Source organism: Cervus elaphus, chromosome 15 (genome assembly GCF_910594005.1).
Source record: "Cervus elaphus chromosome 15, mCerEla1.1, whole genome shotgun sequence".
Lineage (NCBI taxonomy): Eukaryota > Metazoa > Chordata > Mammalia > Artiodactyla > Cervidae > Cervus > Cervus elaphus.
Window position 1 is genome coordinate 32,456,151 of NC_057829.1, and position 24,861 is coordinate 32,481,011.

General features: G+C 40.2%; 1 protein-coding gene across 10 annotated transcripts in view; it reads right to left on the reverse strand.

Moving 5' to 3' along the window:
• KCNMA1 (potassium calcium-activated channel subfamily M alpha 1) overlaps nucleotides 1–24,861 on the reverse strand; it is a 748,888-nt gene that overhangs the window by 253,822 nt on the left and 470,205 nt on the right. The window lies entirely within an intron of this gene.

The window sequence follows — 24,861 nt, forward strand, 5'->3', positions numbered from 1 at the left end:
AACAAATCGGATAATCTCACCTCTTTGGTGAATTTTTTTTTTCAATTTTTATCTTCAGTCCTGATAAAATGAAGAGTATAGCCCATGGTTTTATCTGTTTCCTACAAAGTTCTATATTTTTCTCCCAATCAAAAAGAAAAAAATCAAATCAGTAAGATCTTACACCCCATAACTTCAGGATTCAAAACTTCTATAATTCCATTTTATTGAATGTCAAGATAAACGCTTCTTCTTCAGAAATCAGCAAACTTTCTTGAATGGAGAAGAAGAGGCAGTGTTTCTACATGGCAAGAGAGAGGGAAACAGGGAAGGAAGACCCAAGTGAGGATTCAAGGAAATACAAATTCTTGTTGGGTTTTAACAGCCATGAGTAAAATGTATTTCTCTTGAAATCAAATTAGTGAGTAAAAGCAATCTGAGTGGCACAGGACTTGGAAGCTTGGCAGTCTTGTAAGAGTACTGTTTACAAAATACTGATTATCACAGCTCTGGGACACTTTCAATGTCACACCTGCTCTCAAGGGGATGTTCTTGTGCATATTTTCTGGAAGCATTTTATTAAGCTGCCCCACGTGTCATGCTAGGAGCTGAGCGCACAGTGGGCTAAGCTGTGAATGGTCAGCTCAGAGCTAGTGCGTGAGACTTTATCTGGCGCCTTATCGGAGGCAGCAAAGGGGGAAGGCGTGCAGAGCAGTGGCAAGAGGCAGTGGTGATTCTCTTATGACCCCAGGGTGAATCAAGGAAAGAAGACAGATCGGAGGTGTTCTCCTAAACGGCTCCACACTGGGCCCAGAGAGATGACTCTTCGTTCAAGCATAAAGTGAAAGAAAAAACTAACATAAAGTACACAGACAGAAGGATGAAAGGATGTGGCTCAAAAGGAAAATTTCTCATCTAAAAGGATTTAACTTCATGGACAGAAGATTTTTCAGAAAACATCTGCCTTCCGTTCTGAATGATATTCATCTTACTTTTATTAAACAAGAAAGTGCAGAGATGAGAAGGGAGGTGGATGAAATAAAAGGCCCCAGAGCCCAAAACACAGTCCTCACTGAGCTGATGAAAGGTGGACTTTACACTGCTGAAAACTGGATACAGAGGACAAAATGCAGGGGCGTCTCCAAGGCAGAGAACGTAAGGAAAGGGAGGAAAGAAGATGAAACTTAAGAAAACAGAAAGGAAGTGGAGATTACAGAGATCCAACCTATGAATAATACGTGTTCCAACGGGAAGTGCAGACAACATGCAGATCATCAGTAATGGCCAGGAACATCACAGGAGTGAAAGGCAAAATGAATGACTGGCTCTGTTAAGACTGATACAAGAAATCGCCTATTCTTATCCTTCAAATGTTAAGCATTAAAATAAATGAAAATATAAACAGTCAAAGTGTTAGCCAAAGCCCTCTGTTTCCAGTTCTAATGTAAAGAAAGACAACACATTTTCTCTGTATGTCTGAGTTTTAGTGGAATTAAAGTTTTTGACTCTGCTACCTAAAAAAAAAAAAAAAAAGAAAAGAAAACAGTCAAAGTGTTGAGGGCGGGGGAGAGGGTTACAATTAACACAACTAAGATTTCATTATGTATCAGTAAGTGTTAAATGACAATTGAGCAAAACTCATAATTTTAAAACAAAGAGAGTCTGACCCAAGATTTTTATACCCTGTCAAGTAGTTGTTCAACAGTAATAAAGGCAACAAAAAATACTTTCAAATATCCAAGTTCTCAGAAAATGTGTTGTTTGTACAAAATATTTGCAAAGATGTTCCTGCTGCTGCTGCTACTGCTAAGTCGCTCCAGCCGTGTCCAACTCTGTGCGACCCCATAGACGGCAGCCCACCAGGCTCCCCCGTCCCTGGGATTCTCCAGGCAAGAACACTGGAGTGGGTTGCCATTTCCTTCTCCAATAAAGATGTTCCTAAGTCTTATTAAATCATAATGGGCAGAGGGGCAGGCTGGAAAGTGAGTTTTTTAAATAAACTTTCCCGCTAGTTCTAAGTACCCAGCCCAACCTGGATGGCTGATCTGACTCCAGTATCACTGTCGCATACCACTGGGAGATAAAATAACACATTCAGAAGCTGGACATAGGCAAGGACCGGCAGTTAGCACTGAAACTGGTCAGGATATAAGGATGTTTTAGTCATGTATTAGCCACTGGTAATTTCATCCTGAAAAATTGTGTGTGTGTATGAGTGAATTTTCATTTATGGAAACAAAAATAGAATACAAATGACCCACACTTTGGACGGCATATCTTTCTTTTTATTGTGAAGCAATGCCCTTTGTATCCTATGTTATTTATTGGTCGCTTGTCACATTGTAAAGCAACTCAGAAAAATATGCGTGTTAAAAAAAGGTAAGGAAAAAAAGAATGCAGCGGTCACTAGGTCCTATCCTGTTGCTGGCTATAAACTGGGGAACCAGGTTTGAGAAGTTTCCCAAGGAGAGCAAGCAAGAAAACACTCTAAGATTAATAATGTACGAAAGAGGAAAACAAGCTGGTTCTCAGGAGGAGAGGTGAGCCCAGGATGGAGACCCAGACAAAGGTCTCCCTGTCAAAGGTCTCCCTGTCAAATGTTGCCGGAGCAACACTCTCATGCACTAAACAACTGTGGGCTTTGTTTACTTGACCACCTTGTGCTGGTCACTATCCCAGCACAAGACTTCACTAGTGCAAGTGAGAAACAATACTCTACACAGGTTAAAAAAAAAAAACCAGTGTTGGGGCTTCCCTGGTGGTCCAGTGGTTAAGAATCTGCCTTGCAATGCAAGGGACGCAGGTTCAATCCCTGGTCTGGGAACTAAGATCCCACATGCTGCAGAGCAACTAAGCCCATGTGCCACAACTAACCCCTGAGGCAGCCAAGATGAATAAATAAAATAAATAAATATTAAAAAAAAAATAAGTGTAGATACTCTCCTCAGATTAAGCTAGACACTCTGGAGAAATGCATGGTCTGAAGTGTTGATCTTTCAGGCCACACATCACAACAGCTCCCTAACTGCTTTCCCCACTGGACACTTTGTGGTCGGTCCTCAGCAGAGCAGCCAGAGAGCCTGTCACCAGGTAAAATGGGTCACGCCGCCCCTCTGCTCAAAATCTTCCAATGTGCCCATTCCACAAAGAATAGAAGTCAAAGTCCTTCAACGACCTAAAGCAAGGCCAGTCCTCATTCCTTCCAGACCTGCTGACCTCCTCCTCCCTCTTATGCTATTAATATCAGTACTTGACCTCTCATCTGAATGTCTTCCTCAGTGAACCTGCCCCAGGGCCTTTGCACACACGCTTCCCTCTGCCTGGAAAGTTGTTCCCCAAATGGCCACATGTTGCACTCACCCCCTTCAGGTGTTTGATCAGTGTTAACTTTCTCAGTGAGACCTTCCCTGGCTACTCTGTCTAAAAGCATAACTCCCCATTCAAGCCTACCCACCCCCAAAAACTCTTCATTCCACTTGCCTGTTTTACTTCTCCCCAGCATGAAGCACAAGCATCTTACTTATTTACATAATTTACTTTCTGTCTCCTTATCCATAGCACCACCTCTAGGAGGAGAGGGACTGATGTTTATTTTGTTCATGGCTGTATCCCATGTACCTAAAATAGTGCCTGGCATAAGGTGGATACTCAGCAAACACTTGCTTGAATTGAACTGAATGAATCAGACTTCTGAGAAAGAATTAGATAGCAGAGAGCTAAAGATTAGCTACTCTGCTTGTGGAACTCTGAGATAACACATTGTCTACTAGAGGGAAAAGCCATGACCTCTGAAGGTTCACTTGACAGAGGCCAGGGAAATAAGGAGCCTAACCAGGAAAGAGCCTTGACCCACGGTCACGCTGCTGAACCCAGAGAAGTCCTGAAAGAGAATGGACAGCAACCTCACATTCCACAAGGAGGCCAAGAAAAGGAAACAGTGGAAAGGGCAATGCCTAAGCAACAAATATTCATCTCCTTCGCTTTATAACATTATATTCATATAATTTAGTCTATATAAGTTGAAATTTCTCTGAAATAAAATTATATTTTTAGGAGATAGAAGACAGCCTTAACAGAGTTGTGAAGAAAATGAAATGTTAATTATGCCCTCCAAAAGTCTAGATTGTTTCACAAGCCAGTTCCTTTAAAGTATCCAAATACAGTAAACTTCTCTACATACTCTCTATTATATACTTAAGTAGTAAAAATGGACTTTTCTTTTTCTGAACTCTGTATTGGTTAGAAAAGTGGCATTACCTAGACATAGGTACCCCACATATCAAAAGAAAAAAATGGTAAGCTCATCACACTAATGACTCACCACAAGAATCCTCCATAAAATCTGAGACTGTATTAAGTAAATAACAAGCATGGGCGGTAGAGGCTGCTGTGGGGCACAGCCCAGATCCTTTTTCCAGGGATCTTGATTCATCACTGGCTCCTGGAGAGTGACCTTGCCCACAGTCACACCCGTCACCAGGGGCGGCCCCCACGGCTGGTGGATGGGGGGACAAAGGTCTGCCACCTCGCCTGGATCTGGAACAATGCTGAAGGGCTCTCCAGCTGCGGGACTGCAGGGGGGTGGACGAGGCCTCTGGTGCAGCTGCCCTGCAGCCGAGCCCTCCACCCCGTCCCAGTTCCCGTCTCTTCTTCCTGCCCTGGGGACATGGTCCAGAAGACTAAGGACTCTGCAGAAGCACACTGGAAACACTAAACAAACAGTAATTTCATCACATGAAGCTATGGAATTGTGAAACAGCATATTATTGTTCACAATTTCAAAGAAAAGCAAAGAAGACAAAATAGAAAGCCGATGAAGATTCACACACACACACACACACATACACACACACACACAGAGTACATAACATTCCTGTTACTTTCAGTTATTGGCAAAATGATGATGTTAACAATGAAGTAAATCTATTATGATTGATCGTATGTTATTTTTACTTACTTCTACATGCCTAACCCTTTAGCTGTATCTTATTTAATTCATACAACAGAAGAAAACAGCTAAGAATAAACAGACAAGAGAGTGTGTCCAGTACACAGTGTGTAAGCAACACAGCCAGATTTCATTCCACATTCGTGAAATGCCATAAAGCCCAAGCTTGTAACCACTGCCCTGGAACAGACGTTGGCCAATCGATTCCAGTTCTAAATATCAGCATTCAAGTAAGCACTTACAGCACTTGTGATCCTCCTGCCAAACTCTCCTAACAATTTACATTTCCATCAGAGGGGAAATGCTCTTTGCCTACAACCCCACCAGAGTCAGTCTTTTGATAAAGAAAAGATGAGGGGAAGGAAATGAAGAGAAGGGAGGAAAAGAATGAAAGTAGGAGTCTCAATTTGACAGGCGCCAGCCCCAAATAGAGGGGCTTCCCAGGTGGCACAGGGGTAAACAATCCACCGGCCAATGCGGGAGACATGAGAAGGTGTGGGTTTAATCCCTGGGCTGGGAGGATCCCCTGGAGTAGGAAATGGCAACCCATTCCAGTATTCTTGCCTGGGAAATCCCATGAACAGAGGAGTCTGGGTGGGCTACAGTCCATGGGGTCACAGAGTTAGACGTGACTGAGTGACTTGAGCACACACACATGTAACCCCAAACTGAGCTTATCACTGTTTCATTTTGTTTTTCTAAGTTAACAAATGAAATTAACTGTGTTCTCATATAATCATTAGTCATTTTACTTTCTTTTTTAAAGTGGTTTATAGCAGTCTCTGCCAGATTATCTGTGTATTCATCTTATTACTATATTTGAGCTGTCATGAGAATGTGTATTTTCTCCCACAGTTCACCATTCTTTTAATTTTGCTCAAGGTTTTTTTTTTTTTCCCCCAAGTCTAAAATTTATTTAAGGTGTCTTTTTCCCCTGAATTCCAAAGTTTGCTATATGGTCGAATGTATCAGACTTCCAATATTGTTTCTTTGATATTCAAAAATTTCCATTTCCATCAAAAAAACAGATTTTTTTTAAAATGAATGCACATTTTCCCTCTGTACTTTCAGGGTGCTGGTTCTGAACCTTGGCTGCATATTTAAATCACCTGGGAAGCTTTAAGAATTATTGATACCCAGGTCTCACTTCCTCCTCCTCGATTTTGACTTGATAGGTCTGAGGTACAGCCAGGCAGAGGGAATTTTAAAGCTCTGAGATGATCCAAATGAGCCATCATGGTTGAGAAGCATTTCAAACTTTTTCTATAAATGGGTGGATAGTAAATATTTTAGGTTCTATCACAGCTACCCACTCTGCTGTAAATGACATGTAAATGAATGCATGTGACTATACTCCAGTAAAATTGTATTCAAATAAATAAGCCATGGAGCCTAGCTTGCCATGCCAGCTTTAGAGACCAGCTATTTAAATTCCATGTGCACATGAATCATCTAGGGTTTGTTAGCATTCACACCCTATTCCTTGAGTCTGAAGTGGGGCCTGATGCTCTGCAATTCTAACCAGCTCTACTACGTCACCGATGCTTTTGGTCCAATATCACACTGGTAACAAGACTGCACGTCAGTGCTTCCCAGACTTTGTTGCCATTACAATCACTTGGAAATTGTGGAACAACACTGGTGTCTGCCTCCCACCCTCAGATATTCTGATTTAATCGGCCTGGGTGACAACCTGGGTGTAGACAATTTTTATAACCCCCTAGATGATTCTAATGTGCAGTCTAGTGTGCAAACCACCCATTTAGGGTATCTTTTCTTCTTTTGACCTTTAACTTGCAAATCCATCTTGATGTATTTACTTATTTTGGTTAATAATGTGCCAAAGGGACCAAGTTTTATTTTTTCCCCAAATAGTTGGCAAGTTTCCTTTTCCCTTAGTAACCACTTGAATATTCTAAAACCAGTAATATATCCATGAAGCACTCTGCCTCTTCACTTTTAAAGAACATACTAACTATAAACTAGGAGAAATCAGTAGCACAGTAAGAGATTACTTATAAAATAATGCATTCAGCTCAAGATCTTAGGAAAAAAAGTAGTCTTTACAACACTAGAATAAAAGATGATTTCTACTTTAGTGTTTATACTTGAATAATCAGAGAACTAAAAAAGATTAAAAGTGATAAAAATTTTCAAATCAGTTTCTGGGGGTAAAAAATAACAATAATAAAACAAAATAAAAACCAATAAAGCAATAGATAGAAAAGAAAATCATGCACAATTATGGACTAATAAAACTTGAAATCTGCAGTGAGAGGGACGACTTTTCAAAAAATGTAAACTTTGTAAGTTTATACACACAAAAAATAAAACCATTACAGGATAATAATTGAAATATAAATTGAAATTTTTTACAGATAGCTTCCCCTCAGAGACTTTGCTCCCATATAATTTATTAAATTTTTAAAAACATGTACATTTTATTGAAGTTCTAAGCTATTCCATAATATACAAAAAGATGCAAAACTATGAAGCTTGTTATAAGATAGTCATAAACCTGGTACCCAAAACTGCCTTTCAAAGCACAAAAGTAAAATAGTCTCCCTAAGATTAGTGATGCTAAAGTTCTACATAAAATACCAATTATATATAATTCATCCCTGAATTAAAATAATAACCTAGAGCATTGTGGTTAAACTTAACAAATTGGATAGAATAATTTATCTCTGCCTCCTCTCAAAATCTCATTAAAATAATACTAATAATAGCATAATACTGAATGGGGAAAAATAACAATATCCCACATGGGCAAAAAGAAAGGGAGAAAAACTATAGCACATAAGAGAAAATCACAAAACACTAGTAGATGAAAAGTGGATATTCTGTTGGAAATTAACTTGACAGAGCTCAGAAACCTAACTTAACATTTGTATAACATATATAGTAAGAAACATATATGTCTGTACTAATAAAAAATATCAGAACTGTCTTTGGCCAATAAATTTGATAAGGGATTTCACAAAGAGAGATTGTTGGGGTCATAGAGAAGGAGAAAGCAACTGTTCAAAAGATAAGATGAGGTGACTGACACGGGGAAGAGGGAAGCTGGGACACTCACTGATGGACTGGGGTACCAAACAAGAGCAGCCAGGACAAAGCAGTGAGTGTGAGCATTTTAGTCATCAAAGCAATATTGCACGAAAACTGGTAACTCTGAGAAGAAAGAAATTGTCTCCACAGCTCCAAGGCAAGTTACTAGGACAAAACACACTTCCACATATCCCATCACTCTTCAGACTAGGCACATTAAGCAAAGACAACACTTGAATAGAGGCTAACAGAAAAATCCCAAATCCAAAAAAGAGCACAAAACTAAGAATCACCAAGTATTTGAGGAAAGTCAAGCTTTCTTTGGAGAAAGGTACACAGTCTAGCAAATTTCTACTTAATGCTACATTAACAGATCAACAATTTTAGAAAAAGCTTGATTGAAAAATATAGAGTTTTGAGAAAATATGTCAACTCAGCAAAAGAAATTAAAAATTTAAACATTAAAACTTTAAAATGCCAACTATTAGAACAAAGGACACAGTTGCATACAAACTAGACTGTGAAGCAGAGGTCTCTTCATACAAAGGGGGAAGGGGATGAAAAGTACAAAAGGGAAGTTCAGAGACACGGAAGACAGGTGTAGAATTTTCAACATTTATGTAATTCAGTTTCCAGAAGGGGAAAATAAAGGCAATAGAAAGCAGGAAAAACTCCCTGGCGGTCAAATGGTTATGACTCAGTGTTTTCACAGCTGGGGAACTGGGTTCAATCCCTGGTCAGGGAATTAAGATCCCAGAAGTCATGAGGTACAGCCAAAAAGAAAAAGGAAAGCAGGAAAACTTTCAAACATTGAAATAAAGTTTCCCAGATCAAAATGATGCCCTGCATCTTCAGTCTGGAAAGGTCTGTTAAGTGTCCAGCAGGTTAAATTTCAAAGGACCCAAACAGAGGCATATTACAGAGACATTTCAGAACCAATGCAAAGATATATCCTCCCAAAGCAATGAGAATCAAATTATTGTCAGAATTCTCCTGGCTGTACTGGATGCAAGAAAACAAGGAAAGATACTGTCACAATTTTCAGGAGAAATTATTCTGAACTAAAAAAGATCGGTAAAGAATCTGCCTGCAATGCAGAAAACCTGGGTTTGACCCCTGGGTCGGGAAGATCCCTTGGAGGAGGAAATGGCAACCCCCTCCAGTATTCTTGCTTGGGAAATCCCATGCACAGAGGAGTCTGGTGGGCTACAGTCCAAGGGGCCGCAAGAGTCTGACATGACTTAGCAACTAAACCACCAACAGGTGAGGAGGGCTAGCACAGGAAGCAGGTCCCGAAGGAGCAGCAGAATCTGGAAGAGAAACCGCTGAGTGATGCTGAATGTTCCTCCAGAAGCTTTCTTTTTTGGACTTCCCTCATGGCTCAGACAGTAAAGAATCTTCCTGCAATGCAAGGGAAACAGGTTTGATTCCTGGGTTGGGAAGATGCCCTGGAGAAGGGAATGGCAACCCACTCCAGCATCCTTGCCTGGAGAATTCCATGGACAAAAGAGCCTGGCGGTCACAAAGAGTCAGACACAACTGAGGTGACTTAGCACGCACAAAAAATGATATACTTAACCAGCTGAAAGAAAAATAAATCCCAAAGAAAAGTGAGATACAGGAAGCAATATGGGAAAAGAGCAAAAGTAATTCGTTTATGTGTTGACTGAACATTAGAAAAACTAATAAATAATAATAATGATCTAAAAGTAAAATCTCTAGATGATACCATGTGGAAGATGGAGGAACGGAGGAGAGTGGGCAGTGAAGGTAAGAAAGTTGTACTAAGGTTCTTGTCTTGCTTCAGGAGAAAGTACTATTAATTATATATATTAACAGAAAAATTTAAGTACGTGTATCAAAAACTTCAGAATTCCAAATCTCAGTGGGGAAAAAAGAACAAAAGAATTTTATCAAGCTAATTAAAGGAAAACAATTGTGAAAAAAGAAAAGAAAAGAGTATATTAATTAATATTAATAAAATACTATTGCATCAGCAAAAACAACCTAATTATATTTGTAACCACAACAAAATTGAGTAAGTTAAAATTTATCTGCTAATTGACAGACACTCAGATAATATAAAAAAGCAATACTACATTCCACATGAGATTCACTGAAAACAAGGAAAGTTGGAAATGAAAGGCCGAAAAATATGTACTAGAAATTCTGACCAAAAAAAAAAAAGAGAGAGAGAGAGATGGGGTGGGGGAGGGTGGGCAAACAAACCAATAATGATATCATACAAATTGGCAGCTGCTATGAAAACATAGAAAAGAAATAGTAATACTTCATATTGATATGAAGGAAAAATTCACCAAGAATACGTAACAGTGAAACAAGCTTACAAAACTAAGACTATATCTTTGAGGTTCATATACAACAAAGTCTGGTAAGAATACATCAAACAAAAAACTGACAATGTCACATCACAGTGGGGAGACTCTAATGTTCACTTTTCAGAAACTAGCCAAACATAAACATAAAAAATGTTCAAATAACATTTAATTCCTTTGGATATATTTGTATATCTCTATCTGAATGGATGGATAGATGGACACATGCATATATTATACCCAGTAAATTAGGAATACAATGTTCAATAGCAACCTTTGAACGGTCATGAAACTGACTATGTATTAGGCCACAAAGAAATTTTACCAAATTCCAAAGTACTGAAATCATATAGGCCACATTTACCACAAAGCCCTAGGATAAGAAAAATCACAAAAGGAGAGGTAGAAGAGATTATATAGAGAAAAATTTAATACATGATAAAGAAGTCATCACAACTCACGGGGAGAAAAGCATTATGTAATAATAATGAAACAGCTGGTTAACAATGAGATTAAATAGTCACTTCACCCCACAATTGAAATCACATTGAGATTAAAATTAAACATAAATAAAGCCATAGGAAAACTAAAGAAAATAAAATTACATACTTATTAGCCCTCTAAAGAAAGGAACAATTTCTAGACTTAGATGTGAAAGGAATCATAAAAATTTTTAAATGTCACCATAAAAATATCAAAATTCTACATGTCAATAAAAGAAATGAAGAAGACAATCTACTAGAAAAACAAATCAAATATGACATAATAAGGATAAATTCTGTGTAATGTCAAAAGCATGTACCACATCAGTAGTCCATAAATAGGCAAAAAGTCATAAACAAACTTATCATGAAATAGGAAATATAACTAATAAGCAACATTAGAAATTATTACACTTGCTTGAAATAAAAGACATGCCAATTAAAAACATAGTGACTTTTGTTTATTCTACTTAACTAGCAATATGCTTGAATTTCACCTATTAGAGATCCCTCTACAAGGAGATAGTCTTATAATTTGATGGGGGAATTGTAAGTTGATATAGCATTTTCATATAATATCAATACAGCATTTTCAGGGGCTTCCCTGGTGGCTCAGTTGGTAAAGAATCAGCCTGCTATGCAGGAGATCGCCTGCAATGCCAGAAACCCAGGTTCAGTCCCTGAGTTGGGAAGATCCCCTGGAAAAGAAAATGGCAACCCACTCCAGTATTCTTGCCTGGGAAATCCCAGGGACAGAGAAGCCTGGTGGGCTATAATCCATGGGGTTGCAGAGTCAGACACAACTTGGGGACTAAACCAGAAATAGCACTTTCAGAAAGTAATTCCACATTATAAATCAAACTAATTCCATTTCTAGGAAAGAAGCCTAAGAAAATATAAAAAAATATGGAAAGATGCTACAGAAACAAAGATGTTCATTGCAAAATTATTCATTAGATAAGAAAAACAGAAAGCAGCTTGCTATCTAAAAATAAGTCTTCTTAAATATAGTCCCTCTTTTTTTAATGGGATATTATGGTCAAAAAATAATGTATCAACACAGAATATGCTTATGATACAATGTTAAAGAAGTAGATACAGAAAGTATAATGGTGGTCACCATTTGCAAGATGAAAATATTCTGGAATCAGTGAAAATATTCACAACAATTCAAATATGCTTAACACTACTGAACTGAGCATTAAGATATGGTTAACATGGAAAAGTTTATGTTATGCATTTTTATCATAATAAAAATATAGCAAATTGGAAACATTTAAAAAATATAAAGTGCATGTTCTCTCTGATAAAACTATGAAAACTGTAGGCATATGGAAAAAATAAAAACTAGAAAGTGCATAAAATGAGGACAGAGTTAAGACACCAAGGTAGGATCGAGTTTTTAAAATTATCTATAATTATACAAAATTCCTATTTTTATGCATAGTTTTTTTGTTGCTGTTGTTATAAAGTTAATGGCAAGTCAAGACTGAGGACACGTCTTCTGATTCTGAGCCCTATGTCCTTCTCAAAAATTCAGGAACCCAAGGCCAGTGGCTCCAGGCAGGGAGGGCAACTGGCTACTGCTGGTTCTTCCGAGTGTCACACTTGGCACCCGGGACCTGACCAACCAAGTGAGGTCATCCTGAGGTTCAGTGCCATGCAATTCTAGTACTGCTTGACCAGAAAAGTTAAGGGATTTAGGACTTCTTTCTCAGATGGACAGAGAACTGTGACACTGACAGAGACTGAGGGACACACAGGTAGATGATGAATCATTCACCAGGCAGGGTCCCCGCCATCCCAGGACAGAAAGGCCTCGAGCAATTTCTGCAAGCAAGGTCCCACTGCAGTACAAGACTGCGAAAACACAAAAGCAAACATACCCCAGCCTCGGGTGGAAAGTCGGCCAGGGTTTTCCAATTTGCTGTTTTCCATTCCCTTTAACTCCTTAATCTTTAAATCCAAAAAGCTGAAAGGTTCAAATAAACCTCTGTCATTTCCAATCCCTCCACCCCCACATAAATCCCAAAGAGCAATTATTTTTGTGGTGTCTGACAAGGTCAAAGTCATCTTGCCTTGAAGCTTGAGAGCTTACACTGAGGATAAGAATCATCAGGGTAAGGGGGGACAGACCCAAGCCCAGGAAGACTTCTCCAGGGTGGTCCCTGCACCCTGTTCCCATCCTTGGGTACCACCTCCCATCCCCCAGCTCCATTACTGCCCGGACCAAGTTCTCTCCCCGCCAACACAGAGAGAATCAGAGCCTCTTTTTCCTAGCTGGAGGAAGAGGACTGTCTTTCTTGTTCTCAAAGGCCCCTGGGATTTTGTTTCTCCAGTCCGAATTTGTGTTTTATAAACAGTGCTTGCTTGTCTGACCTTTTCAAAACTTTTCCCTTGATAATTGCTCAGGCTGTTCTGTACCCTACCTTATCCCAGTCCTGCTTTCTTTCTGACAGATACTAAACATCAGTTAATATTCAAACTGGGATTCTCACCTATTCATTCATTTGTTCATTCCTTTGTTCATTCCTTCATGACATACATGTGCAGTGAGTACCTCTCTGCACCAGTCACTCGCTGTCTTAGACCCTGAAAGCACAGAGATGAAGCTGCACTTTGAGAATCTTCTATTTGAATATGGGAACCAGAAAGGAAACATTTAAAATAAATAAACAAACAAATAAGTCTTGTTGATCCACCTCTTAAATATAGATGTTAAAAACTCAACTTTTCCCTTTCCAATGCCAGAACCATGGCCCAAGCCACCGTCACCTCTAATTTGACCAGCAGCTTCCAAGCTGGTCTTCACTTTTATTCCCTCAGCCCACGACTCCCCATCATCCATTTCCTAGAAGCAGCCAACATGCTCTTTGCAGACATCAATCAGGTCACATCACTCCCAGCTGAAAGCCCTCAGATGGCTTCCGTCTCTCTGAAAATGAAGTTCAAATTCCTCATCCTGCTCTGAAAGTTTTCCATGATCTAGTCTGTGTGCAAGTCATCTCTACTCTCCCCATCCCCACACCCTCCACAGTGCAACTCTGCTCCAGAATATCTCCCAGTTTATACTCAGCTCAGGGCTTTCCCTTCCATTCCTTTCTGGAAGGTTCTTCCCCTAGATCATTCCAAGACTGGCTCAACTGACACTGCCTCAGAGAGGCCTCTCCTAGCCACCCGACCTGGACTCCACCTCTCATTATCCTGTTCTTTTCTACAGTATTTGTCACAATCTACAGTGATCACATTTGCTTGTTTATTTGCCTGTCTTCCTCCAGACAATGTCAGCTCCACTGCAGAAGCACTTCATACACCTGTTCACCACCACGTCCATCATCTTCCCGAACAGCGATGCCAGGCACACAGTCAGCACTCACTGCTGAAAATGAATGAATTTGTGAGAACCCCTTTTAAGGGTAAAGTAAGGAGACTAAATACTAAGTTAAAGTTGTGGTTTCACTTCTGCAACTCTTTCTCAGGAAATGCTCTATTTTCTCTTAGCTTAATAATCCCATCATTTGCACTCATCTCTCTAGCAGCTTTAATATTGGCCCCTGGCAATGCTGGGTGTTATAAAGCACAAAGTAGCTCTTTCTTGACATGAAGAAGGAGGCAACAGAACAATTTGGTCAGTAGATCTAGGTTCACAGACATGGGGGGCGTGAATATTTAGATTCCAAATGAAGTTCACGCAGATGTTACAGCTCACAGAGGTCTTTTATGCCAGTTCTAATGAAAACGATTGACTGGGACTCACCTATCCCTTGCTTGCTAATTGGAATTCTGCTCTACATAGTTATATAATGCAGAGACAGTTCGAGCTGGGCCCATTCACATCAGAATCTTAAGCTGGGTTTCAAAGGGACTATGCTTCATTTTAAAGAAGCTGCTTGTAACACTAACCTTTCTAGAAATAAAAGATATCTCTTCCTACCACTGGAATTTTTAGATCCAGAAATGCAAAGTTAAGCCATTTATTTCAAACCTCCATACATTATAGTTGTTCGAATAAAACCAAATCCCTACTGGAAAGCAGTTGAAACAAGAAAATCTGCCAGAGGATATTTCTTATGATCTCTGCTGGGTGAGAATACTAAAATACCATCTAAGACAGGCAAGAAAACATTACCATGGCCCGATTTGAAAACAGAAGAAAGCAAATCAAAATAGCATTGTTGTCCCCGGAAAAAAAAAAAAATACTGTTGACAGCTTCAAATGTTTCTCTTAAAAACTGCTGACTCACTGGAAATTATTACCACTTAATAAATGAAAAAGGAAGCTGTTTCTGTCATTTGCCAAGCTTTTCCAACATTTCTAAAGTATATTTTTTAATAGCTCAGAAACATTTAGGAGCTCTAGAGACCAGTTATATTCATCTAAGAAGGAAGGACCAGGTTTCTGCTTGGCCAGCACATCTGTGCTCAGGGGGTATGCTAAGCACAGAGGAGTGGAGAAGTCTATCACCTGTCCACTAGTCCACAGCGAGGGCTCTTCTTTCCTGGGCAGCCTCTCAGAACACGGGATGCTTTTGAGGGGATTCTTACCCCAAGAGGTGCAAACTCTGCAGCAGGACACCACTGACTGCCCGAAGCTCTGTGGTTCCTCCTTCTCAGAAGCGCTGGGCCCAGACCTCACCCGGAAGCCGTTTTGGAACAAATCTCCCAGGGACTTTTTGCGGCGCCTGGTAGGTCTGTAGACCTCTGTTTTGGAGCTGCTGGGCGGGTAATGGTAGACCAGAATCTTACTGGAGATCATGGTGGAGGCAGAGAGCTGGGCTGGGCTCCAGGCTCCCTTTAATCACTTCTTGCACAAGCTGATGCTCTAGACGTGTGCTTCTCTGACCTGTGCTACAGACGGGTCCTCAAGTCCAGCCCAGTATGGCTCACCAGCATCTGTGTCCTCCCTTACCCACCCGCCAAACTGCAAGAATCTCAAGGCATCAACGACATGAAGCACGTCAGAAAGGCAGTCAGGAGGGGAGGAGGGCACATGTTGATCCACGATGTCCTACAAGCTGATCCATCAGCTTCATTCTGTAAATTACCACATAAGCTCCTTTGGACATGGTTTAGGAAGGAGGAAAGGCTGTAATTCCTCAAATCAGGGGGTACAGAAAAGACTGTAGGAGTTCGGCGCCACTGGGCCTTTTTTTTTTTTTTTAATTTTAATGATTCTGTCTAATGATGGAGAGCTCAAAGGAAAGGCTTCTTTATAGGATGTGATGCCCAAGTAGAGAGAAAAACCAATGGCCTCCTCCTCCCATCCCACCTCCCACTACCAATATAAACCCAAATACTCAAATCCTCTGCTAATCCTATGCATAGGACTGAGGCAGAGAAGAAACACTGGGCTTGTAGAGGCAGACAGGAGGAGACACTCTTGCTACACCCACCCCCAGCCCCCTCGCTCCCCCCTCTGTCTTGTACTCTTCAGCATCTTTCCTCGTGACTGGGGGTGGGCCCCTCTATCCCCCAGGGCACTGAGTGTAAACAAACACAAAGGAGGGACAGAAGGAAAATATGAAAAACATGAACAAAGAAATATCTAGATTGTGTATGTTGTTAGTCAAGGCTCCCCATAATCTGATATCTACCTATTGTTCCAGACTTCACACTGCCTTCTAGCAAAACCAATGTTATTAGATAGAAATTTCAAAGAGAACAACTTATTTCTCCTCAGATTAGTGCATTCACCCAATCACGATGTCTCAAGGGTCTATTACGTGCCAAGCATTGTGATAGGTACTAAGTATTAGCTTCCAACAGGAATAATACAAGTCCAGCCTTGATGGTGCCTATCGTCTACTAAGAGAAAGAAACAATATAAAGGTTCTATCACAATTTTAAGAAATTAGTACTCTGAGTAAACTGCTGCAAAGGAAAGGCATTAAGTGGCTATCTATGTGAGTATGTGTGTGGTGGTAGGTATATGTGTAGCTGGCTGTGTATGTGTGTGGAATATATTATGATGTGCATATCAGAAGGGGGTTCATATTAATTCTGAATCCTAATGGTTGAGTAGCAAGCAGATGGATAGGTGAGAAGAAATAAAGGTTGTGGTGAGGGGAATTTTTTTCAGCTTGTGTCAAAAGCATAACAAATATACTAAAGAGTGAAGAAAATGATCTGTTCCTGATTTGAAAGAAATTCAATGAGTGGAAAATGAAACAACTGATGCGAAATGAATTTTTTAACACCCAGAGTCCTCTAAAAATGAGAGACATAACTAAAGATCCTACAGACATTAAGAAGATAATGAAGGGCTATAATGAACACTGGGACTTCCCAGTGGCTCAGTGGTAAAGAATTTGCCTGCCAATCAGGAAACACAGTTCGATCTCTGGGTTGGGAAGATCCGCTGGAGAAGGAAATGGGAACCTACTTGAGTATTCTTGCCTGGGAAATCCCATGGACAGAGGAGCCTGGCAGGGCCACAGTCCGTGGGGTCACACAACCGTCGGACATGACTTATGACTAAACAACAACAATAATGAACAATATTATGTCTATAAATTTAAAAACTAAATGAAATAGAAATTTTAAAACAATGACACAAGAAGAAACAGAAAATCTAGACAACCATATATCTGTAAAGAAATCAAAACTTCAATTAAAAACCTCTCCACAAAGAGAAAATGGAACCCTCCTACACAGTTGGTGGGAATGTAAGTTGGTACAACCACTATGTTATGCTGTTACCACCAAAAATATGATGGTTCCTCAAAAAACTAAAAATAGAGTTGCCGTACCATCTAGCAATCCCACTCCTGGGCACATACTCAGACAAAGTATAATGAATTCAAAAAATACATGCACCCCTATGCTCACAGCAGTACTATTCACAATAGCTAAGAGGTGGAAACTACATAAACATCCATCGACAGGTGAATGAATAAAGGAGATGCGGTACATATATACAATTGAGTATTACTCAGCCATAGAAAGAATGAAATAATGCTATTTGCAGCAACCTGGATAAACCTAGAGATTATCATACTAAATGAAGTCAGAAAGAGAAAGACAAATACCATACGATATCACTTATATGTGGGATCTAAAATACAACACAAATGAATTAATCTACAAATAGACTCACAGACACAGAGAACAGACGTGTGGTTTCCAAGGGGGAGAGGGGTTGGGAAGGGATGGACTGGGAATTTGGGATTAGCAGAGCAAACAATTATATATAAAATGGATAAACAACAAGGTCCTATTGTATATTACTGGGACCTATAGTCAGTATCCTGTGACAAACAAAAATGGAAAAGAATATGAAAAAGAACATATACCTATGTATAACCGAGTCACTTTGCAATATAGTATAAATTAACAAAACATTGTAAATCAACTATATTTCATCAAAACAAAATTTTTTAAAAAAAGAGAACTTAAAAAAAAATTCTTCTCTCCAATAAACTTTGAGGGGAAGAAAAATCTCTACAAAGAAAATTTCAAGTCTAGATGGTTTTCACTGGAGACTTCTACCAGCATTGAAGAAGGAAATAATGCTGATATTAGACAAATTTTTCTACAGAGTAAAGGAAGAGGAAACAATTCCTAAATTGTTTTACGATGTCAGCATCACTGTGACATCAAAACCCTACAAGGGCATTACTAAAAAAATTACAGACTGATACACCTCGTCAACGTAGGTACAGCAGTCCTTAAATACATACTAGCAAAATTAATCTATAAGTACGTAAAAAAGATCATTTATAAAGACCAGTTGGAGTTTATTCCAGGAATACAAGACTAGCTTAACAAATGAAAACCAGCAATGTAATTTACCACATTAACACATTAAAAAATTCACATGACCATTTTAACAGATGTCAGGGGAAAATCTGACAAAATACAACACTGTTTTCTGATAAAAACTATAAGCTTACATGTAATAAGTGTGTTAAGACAGTGTTTTATGGTCTAAACAAAGACAAACTGATTAATGAATGACAACAGGCCAGAATAGACTCACATGTGTATAGAAAGTTGATTTACAACAAAAGTACCAATGCTATTCCATTAGACAGGGGGCATTTCTCAATAAATGGTAGTGGAAAATCTGTATATTTATAAAGGGGAAGAAATGAATCTCAACTCTTTTCTAGTAATATACACAAAATTAGTTTGAGAGGGATCACAGAACTTAATGTAAAAGCTAAATATAAATCTTGTAAAAAGAAGTAATGGAGAGGATCTAGAGGACAGTGGGGGAAGTAAAGATGTTTTAGGAAACAGAAAGTGCTGTTTTAAAAAGTGATAAATAGCATTAAAATGTGAAACTTCTCATCAAGACACTTAATATCATTAAAAGATAAGTCACAGATTGGGAGAAAATATTTGCAATACGCTTACCTGACGAAGAACTTAAGGAAATGTACACTGAAACCTCAATAAAACATCACTACAAATCCATTAGGATGGCTAAAATTTAAAAGTTGACAATACTAACTGTCAACCAGAGAAACAAAGGAGCTACCACTCTAAGACATTAAGGGTGGAACTATAAAATGATTTTCTTTTGAAGTTAAACATACATCTATCCTACAAGCCACGTATGAATCTCAAAAACCTTACTGTGAGTGAAAGGGGTTATACACAAAAAAGAATATCCTATCTGATTCCACCTAAATGAAGTTTAAAGGCAGGCAAGAATGAGCTAGAATGGCAGAAATCAGGATAATGATCACCTATGTTTGAGGGAAGAGGGCAGATATTGATCAGAAAGGAACATGAGGAAACTTCCCAGAGTCATGGAAATGTTCTGTATCTTGAGATGAGTGACAGTCTATTTCACACTGCTGCATACACTTGTCAAAACTCTTTGAACTGCATCAGTAAGATCCATGCGGTTTATGGTATGCCTAACATACCTGACTAAAAATATTGAGAAAGGCTGCCTCCTAGAAGTCACCAGAGAAATTCATACAGAGGTGACTAGTACAGCTTGGGGACCACTGACCTTGATACCTCACACACAGGTCCTCTGCTTTAACCCTATAAACTCCCTCCCAACTCTGAGGGGGCAGGATGGAAGGAAAACCCCAAAGACTCCAAAAGACAGCTGGTTTAATGGACAGCAGAGGACTTGCACCCAAGCTGTACCATGAGAGCTGGGTAGTAAAACAAGTTACATGACCCATCCCCCTGCCCCAACTCCAGAGCCTCGGTTTCCTCATCCCTCAAACAGAAAGGTTAAAACTACTTCACAGGTGACTGTCTAGATTAAATAATGTCCCTGCACAGAGACTGACACAAGGTTATAAATGACAACTCCCAAACCAATCTACCCCAGTCTTAGGGCGTGGCCAGACTGGTCTATCTCCCGCCCACAGACACCCTATCATTAACAGGCAACATGGCCTACCAGCATCAATAATCAAACCCCTTCCTCTCTCCACAGAACAGGTCTGCCACCTTCTTCAGAAGACCCTGTTGATGTGGCCTTTAGAGCCAGACTGCTGGAATTTGGGTCCTGGCATCTCCATGTATGATCCACATGCTCTTGGAAAATTTCCCAAACTCCGCCTCAAGTCCCTGACCCTCAAAATAGGGGAAAACTTCTCAAAATAAAACTGTCTGCCATAAAAACAGAGTTTTTTAGTGATAATTTTTTTTTAAATGTTAAAAGAATTCTATGCAAACATATGCATGTGTTCCTGTTCAGCCATTCAGTTGTGTCTGACTATAGCCCAACAGGCTCCTCTGTCCATGGGATTTCCCAGGCAAGAATACTAGAGTCAGTTGCCATTTCCTCCTCCAGGGAATCTTCCCAACCCAGAGATCAAATTCTCATTTCCTGTGTCTCCTGCATTGGCAGGCAGATTCTTTACCACTGAGCCACCTGGGAAGTCATGCAAATATATGCACACACTCAAATGCATTTGGTCGCATTTTTCTGGGCATCTAAGTATTGTGAAAAATGACCCTGAAAAATGGTCCAGTGTGTCCCATGGTTGCTACCCTATGGGATTCAGGGAGGGTTTTGTTTCTGAAGGCCCACTGTCGTCAACATGGAACATCATCCTTGATCGACAGAATGGGGCTGGGGCTAGTGAGGGAATCAGTAAAGAAAATCATAGGAATATTAATCCACTCTTTCAAAAATACTGACCAAGCATTTAACTGACACAGTTGAACCCTTTGGTGAAATCAACAAATACCCAATTCCCTAGATCCTATACAAATTGATGTGACAGCACATTTATTCAACTACAGATTTTAATTAAGCACCTGTTTGGAAGAGAGGCAGGATTCTGGACCCAGAACGATGGGATACAAATTTCAGCTCTGCCATTGCTTGGGAGTGAACATTTGCAAATTCCTTCAACTCACAGTATCTCAGTTTCCTCAACTATAAAATGGGAATAGTAACAGTAACCTACATACAGGGTGTTTGTTAGGCATAAAACAATGTATCTACAACAGTTAAAATCATCCTTGGTACGTAGTGTCAATGAGAGTGTGCTATTATTATTACTATGAGTCACATACTGAGCTAAACACACTGCAGATGCAAGTATGATTAATTACAAATCCGTCCCCAAGGAATTGACCCTTTTGTGGAGCAGTTTATGATCTACAATTGTATTTAGCTGGAGAGGGAAGATGACTACCTATATATCGTATTTTAGCAGAAGACCCCCCAAATGAATACTTTTCCCCTCACTCACTCACTGATGCCTGAAATTTTGCCCTTAGAGCAGCAGTATTACATAGTAAGAATGACCTAAGTATCAGACAGATGTGGGTTTGAACCCTGGCTTCCTTCCTTATGCACTGAGAACCTGGGTGCATAAACCCAGGTTCATGGGTTTAAACCTGCAAGTTTATCACTTCGGGTTTCATAAAATATAAGAAAATAACTATGCCTCTAAGGGGTTGTGAAAATAAATTGATTGAACATATGTTTTTAAATGCCTAACAGAGAATCTGTTACATAAGCAGTGCCCATTCCTGGTCTCCTCTGAAGTCCCCATACTTGGTCCCTCTTCCTTGAGTCTAATGATCTGGTTCTATTAAAACGCATGCCTGTCTAGGAGTTACAATCCATAGGTTAGAAATAATCCATAGTCATGGCCTTATTTAAGAGCCAGCTAATCTCTTAAGAGTGAATTTATGACCAGGTACATATTATTTGTACTATAACTTATTTCCCAAATCCCAGACTATTTGAATTAAGTGTCTCCAGGTCATCTCCCCACAGCCCTACTCTTTTTATATTGCAGACTAGAAGTTTGTGGTGTTTTCACAGGCCTCAAATTACAAGGAAAAAGGATACTTTGCTTTGGCCCCTGGTTCTGCTATTCAAGAAAATTCTGCCTGAGCTCCAGTTCATCTGCCTTCCTGCACTGTACATCGTCTTCCTGCATCCCTCCCTCCCTTCTTTTCCTTTCTTCCTTCTTTCCTTCTTCCTTTCTCTCCTTCTTTTCTCCTCCTCCTCCTTCCTTTCTTCCTTCCTCCCAAGAACTAACCATCTAAGGAGCAGAACGGTCTGAGATTCAGCCCGCTCTACCCTCCCCAGCCTTCCCATCACCACCCACTAGCACTGAACTTCTTAGTCCCTGCGGCTTCCTCCACTTCCGAAATCACAGGCTCTGTCTGTCCGGACACACCACATGATACTGGAGACAAACAGATCCAGCCTCATCCAACATCCCTTCTCTTCCTCAACATGAAGACCTGAGCTCAATGAAGAGAACTGGCCTAATCCTCCCTAATCCTACGTCCCAGGCTGCGCCCCCACCGGGAAGCTGACACATGGCCCTGTGCCTCCCTCTTGCCTGACATTTGGACCCAGAGGGGACAGATGGCAGTTCCTGGTCATTGAAGTACACACTGATTTGATTTTTGAGATCTGTACCCCTTCTACTGCAAGGAGAACCCGAATCAATTTGTTGTTGTTTAGTTACTAAGTCCTGTCTGACTCTTTGCAATCCCATAGAGTGTAGCCTGCCAGACCCCTCTGTCCATGGGATTTCCCAGGCAAGAACACTGGAGTGGGTGGCCATCTCCTTCTCCAGAGGGTCTTCCTGACCCAGGGATCCAACCTGTGTCTCCTGCGTCTCCTGCATTGGCAGGTGGATTCTTTACCACTGAGCCACCAGGGACGCCCTGAATCAGCTTATGTGATCAGAAAAAATCCAAAACCTACATATAGGGATAAACGAGGATGGGGCTCCTGCTTTCTGTAGAAGTAGAAGGAATGGATGTCACCAGGCACCTGCCAGCAACATGACAAGAGGAAGGCTGAAGAGGCACCTAAGGCACAAAATTTAAGGAGGTACCACATTTTAAGGCCAACTCCACCTTTCACTGCCCTGAGAATGAGTTCCTCCTTAAATTTTGCACCCTATGCCTCTCTCTTGCCTCACCCTAGTCCCAGCTCTGGCACCTGCAATGAGTCCATTACTAAGTTCCTCTTTGAAATTGGCTCAGCATTTTCTGTCACCTATGGCAAAAGAGAAACATACCAGGGTTGTGATTGTGAACTGAGAAAACATATAAAGTCAATTCAGAGATCCACGTTGTCCTAAAATTAAGTTCAAGCAGAATTTTTGTGCCAGCGGCTTTGAATAAAGACTGAGGAACACCGTGAATTATACCTTCAATTATAGTTTACAAAGAACAGAGGCATTTCTTCCAAACAGGCACTCTTGATTTACCTCTCTATAAAGGCAGAAAGCAGAACACTGAATCTCAGGTCAGTAAAAACATTTTCATAAGGGCCTCAGGTGCCTTCGGGATTTGGCTATGTTTAATTTCGATGCTCAAAATTAATTTAAGGTAAACTCAGAGGATGAAAATGAAGTGTTTGGTTTGGGGGGAATTAATTTGCCACCAGCTATGCTTTGTTCTGATGCTTTAAATTAACAGCAGGATAAATTTGTATAACTGAAATCAGGGGTGGCAACATTTTTTCGATGAAGGGCCAATAATGACTATCTCTTGGGTTTTGTGAGCCACACAATCTCGGTTGAAACTACTCAACTTACCCACTGTGGTGCAAAAACCAGCCACAGACAATAAGTAAGAAAATGAGGTTGGCTGCCTTCCAATAAAACTTTATTTCAAAGATAGGTGGAGGGCCAGATTTAGCCTGCAGGCCCTAGCTTGCCAGCCTCTGATTTAATGACATTTCGGAGGGAGGAAGGAGTAATTTGCCAACAGGTGCTTTTTCAAGCTAGTAACTCTTGGTATGTCCTTCTGCTCCCTGTAACACTCATTGCAGTGTCTGATATGCTGTTTTTATTTTCCTAGCCTAATTCGTGTATTTATACATCATTTTGGACCATGAACTCCTCAAGATCAGGGGTTATGTCCCTCTTCTTTGTGTATAATCTGTAATGCACAGCCAGGCACGTTACTTTTGCTTAAAATGATTTTTCCCTTGCTGAACAAGGGTGATTCACATCCCTGGTTTTGATATGCAAGGACCTGGAAATCTTCTTAACCTAAGAGGAGAAAAAGTTTCTGCCAAAGGATGGATTGTCATGTGCATCATGTTTTTAGTAACTTCTGAATAAAGCTATGCTAAAGGTATAAACCAATTTGTCCAGATCAAAAGCAAGTTAGCAAGTCCCTTTGTGATTCCAAAGTCTTTGGCTCATGTGCTTCCATCAGCAGATTCTTCCAAGAAATAAATAGCGACATAAATTATGTCTCTTTCTGCCCATATCCTCAGTGTCCAGCATATGGTAATATTCACTAAATATGTGTTGAAGAGATGAGGAAATGAATATAAGTTGGGCTTAGCTCATAAACCCTTTGTTCTGCTCAAAACCTTTGCCAACTGGTTCAGGCAGGTACAGTATCTATTAGGCAAGACCTTGAGCTGTGGGGCTGCCCAGTTCAAATCCACATTTAGCACTGCTTAGTGGAATAATCCATCTCCAATCTCAGCCTACATCTCCTAACCCATCCCCTAACCCTGATTTGCCCCTGAGCACAAGGAGGTCCCTGATATGAGTTTGAATGGCAGGCTTCACTGACCCCCGTCAGCTCCATTGGCCTCACCCATCTCTGCCTGTAGGCTCTGAGTGACAGGAGCTGAGGACTGAAA